Source organism: Mus caroli, chromosome 12 (assembly GCF_900094665.2).
Source record: "Mus caroli chromosome 12, CAROLI_EIJ_v1.1, whole genome shotgun sequence".
In the NCBI taxonomy this organism is placed as follows: domain Eukaryota; kingdom Metazoa; phylum Chordata; class Mammalia; order Rodentia; family Muridae; genus Mus; species Mus caroli.
In genome coordinates this window covers 7,909,000-7,912,828 of record NC_034581.1, presented here as the reverse complement: position 1 = coordinate 7,912,828, position 3,829 = coordinate 7,909,000, and the positions used below count along the sequence as shown (strand labels likewise).

General features: G+C 47.1%; 1 protein-coding gene across 1 annotated transcript in view; it reads right to left on the bottom strand.

The window, feature by feature from the left end:
• Window positions 1-3,739, bottom strand: part of Smc6 (structural maintenance of chromosomes 6) — a 62,794-nt gene extending 59,055 nt beyond the window's left edge. The window contains exon 1 of the mRNA XM_021178880.2: window positions 3,337-3,739. The gene's annotated coding sequence lies outside the window, so the exon portion shown is untranslated. The remainder of the gene's footprint in view (window positions 1-3,336) is intronic.
• Between the last annotated feature and the right edge of the window lie 90 nt (window positions 3,740-3,829).

Below are 3,829 nucleotides of genomic sequence, written 5' to 3'. Positions count from 1 at the left end.
TGTAGACCAGGCTGGCCTCGAACTCAGAAATCCGCCTGCCTCTGCCTCCCGAGTGCTGGGATTAAAGGCGTGCGCCACCACGCCCGGCTGTGGTTTGTATGTTTTTTTAAACACTGACCTTGCTATATATAACCCAGGCTGTCCTGCATGTTAAGTGCTAGGATTATAACAAACAAACAAACACTAAATAAAATAATACTATCATTTCTTCTCTTATACAAAGCAAAACCTCAAAGCAGGAACAGTGAAGAATTTAAGAAAGAAAGAAAGAAAGAGAGAGAGAGAAGGTTAGTTAGAAATCAGTAACTAGGGGCTCAGTATTTAGATACACATGAAATCTTAATCAGATCCTATAAGTTTTAACAGGATTATAAAATTTTGACTCTTGCACTTTAATTACAACTCATACTTCCCCATTAACGCCAAAGTAGGGATTAACAGTAGTAGTGTCCAGTGTAACAGAATTAGACTTATTTAATTCTATAACGATTAGAACTATTTTTAAATAAATATAACTTCTGCTATTGAGGGGATACACTAAGAATGATGACAAAGTAGACAGTTTCTAAAAAAGTCCTCAACAAAAACTACAACAGTATCAGGAATGAAGGGGTGGAGGTGAAGCCCAGCAGTAAAGACGACTAGGTAAAAGTCCAAGGGAATAGAATTGCCATTGTTGAGTGAGTATGCTTAGCTCTGGATAAACTACTCTCCTTAAGATGTAAGTCATGCTCTTATTTTACAACATGGGAAACTGAGGCCCAAATGCAGGACTTCAACTTACATAGCACCAACTTAGTAACTAGATGCAGACACATGCCGACAGAACACATTCAAATCCAAGTTTCTCAGACAAAAGTCAAACGGCTCATGTCCAGGATCCTCCTGGCATAAACAACTGAGTTTAATCAACAATTTATTCACATCCAGTGACTGACAATCTAGTATCTTCTTGAGTGAGTCTCCAAAACTAGAAAAAGAATTCTGCCATAAAGGTTTCCTCTAAATGTTCCTTCGGGCTTGCTTCAAAATTTTTCATTTTCTCACCTAATGCTACCTACCATTAAAAACAGATGGTATATCTATCAAGAGAAAGGGATAATAAATGTTTTGTTTGCAAATACTTGAGTTTGAATCGAGTGTTCCAAGGATAGACCCGAGACAGTAAAATATACACTACAATAGGAATCAATCTACAAATGGAGAAAAGAAAATTACAGAAAGTAGTTTGAATTTGGTGACCAAAAAAGCATGCAGGGTGGAAAAAGACATAACTACTTTAACTTGTAAACTTAAAGACACACACCCACACACAAATATAGTATAACTGACCACACTGGACCCCCAGTTACCTGGACTTACTACTATACGTACATAAAACAACTGTGACATTTAAGCATGTCATCAAACTGGCCGAAAAGATGGCTCAGAGGTGACAAGCACTGACTGGTTTTCCCGATAACTCAAGTCTGAATCTCAGCACCCACACAGAAGCTGACCAGTCTATAACCTCAGTCCTACATCATCTAACAGCTCCATAGGCATCAGGGATGCATGTGCTGCAGATATACCTGCAGGCAAACCACCCACTCATAAAATAATAAAAATCCCAAGTACTTCAAATATAATGCATGTGCTATTACAGTGAGTTTTTAAAATAGATATCTATTATTTCTTGAAAGTAAGTCAACTACCTTTTAAGGGTCACATTAGATTCAGGGTCCCTACATGTTAAAGTAGCTATCTACCACTGAATAATACTCCTAGATTGCCTACTAGATCTTGATTGATTTACCTAACAAAATAGTCAAAATTCAGGCAAGTTTTACATAAAATTCTACTCTTGGCACTTAGAAAAATTAACTGGGGGTGGGGGGGTTGTTTTACAATAACACTCAACATGCTGTTTATACTAGCTGGTTGAGCTCAGTACTGAACACTTTATACTGAATTAGTCTCTCAGGAGTCAGTCCTGTGACTTAGAACCAAGAGGTAAAGAGGTGGCATTACTCTGCACACACTGTCTACCTCTGTGCAGAACAAAAGCATGTTTTAAGCAATTACAAGGGGTAAGCTTTGTCTCTAGGCTTTCTACACCCGTTCAGACAACTACTTTGGGTTTTTTTTTTTTTTTTTGGACAGTTTTGCTCTGTAGCCTGAGCTAACCTGGAACTCAGCAGTAGCACAAACTGTCCTGTAACTATCTCACTTCAGCCACTACTGGGAGCTGAGATTACAGGCCTGAACCACCATCCCCAGGGCAGAAAAAAAAAAATTTTTTTTTTTCTTTGAGACAGGGCCTCATGTAACCCAAGCTGCCTTCGAACTTGCTCCGTAGCAGAGGACCTTTTGATGCTCCATCCTCCACCTCCTCACAGGCCTGCACACTGGGTTCGGTATGGTTCTGGGAATTGACCTCAGGGTTCACTTGCTAGGCAAGCACTCTACCAAGAGTACTACATTCCCCAGCTCCCAGGAAAAGAATTTACACGGATTTTAAACATTTAAAAAAAAAAATTAGTTCCACATACTAACTGGATGAGTCTAAAGTGAAATTCTAATAGGTTCCCCCATCACCCACAACTCCCTTAAAACTAGCTGCAGCCACTACGTATACTCATCGGCCGTCCTAAGAATCGGGGAATATGGACTTTTCTAACTTTAAACAGAAATCTCAGAACAGCTTGGCTTTAAAATGCAAAGTTAGTCTTTCTAATCATTATCAACTGCATTAAGGGCTCACGTAACTTGTTTTCGGGCTGTAAATGCCAAACAGCTGTTCTTTCTAGGAATCAGTAGCCTTACTCAAGCCCTTTTCTCCAAAACTCCTTTCTCTAGCCTCAGGTCCTGTTTTCTAGAGTTGCCAATCGCGATTCCCCCTCCAATTCCACTGTAATGGAGGGCAAGAAATGCCACCCAAACCTTTCAAACAAGATTTACTCCAGCCTGGTTCATTCGAGTGGTGTTCATTCGGGGAAACTGGATTTAACGGCAAATTCAGATTTCAGCGGCATTTCCAGACCCCCGCCCCCCGACACACGGTGCCTGCGCCTGAAATACCCAGCTCCGACGCCGGCCTCAGGCCCGGCCCGACCTCTGCGGCTGCCCGCCAACGCCCGGGCCGCCTGGGGACGCGCGAGGGCGGGCCGGCGCCCACGGCCAAGTTTCCCGCGGCGGAGAGCGGCGTCCCCTCCGAGGGCGCGAAGGTCCCCGCGGCCCGCGCCCAGGCCCGACCCTGAGCACCCGCAGCCCGCAGCTTCCAAGAGGGCCGAAGGCTGCTCGCCGAGGCACAGGGCTCCCGGGCACGGAGAGAGGAAGCGCGCGCCCTCACTCTACCTCCAACAAGTCGCGGTCACCCCGGGGAAGCTACACGCCGCGGCTGTCACGACACGAAGGCCACCCTGAGGGCGTCGGACCACGGCCACCGCTCGCCCGCCAAGCAGGGCACACCCGCCCAAATGCAGGCGGGAGCCCCGCAGACAGGCGCCCGCCGCGGGACGGTCCGCGCCTGCGCCCCGCCCCTCCCCGCCCCCGGACTCCGCCCGCGCCTGCGCGCTCCCGGGCTTTCGCGCCGCTCTGGTCGGCCAGAGAGAACCGGAAGTGCGCTCAGCGGGCGGGAGCGTGGGGAAAGCGCGGAGGCACGCGCCCCGCTGCGGCGGATCTAGACGGCGGGGGAGGTGGGTGGGAAGATCTCCCGGCGCCTTGGCAACAGGTCTACGCATGCGTCTCCCGGGCCGACTGCAAGAGGGGAAAGTGGACCAGCGAGGGCAGGGCGAGGCGGGTCTGGAAGGGAAGCGAGCCATTTCCCGGAAGGGGCGGGACTAATGGA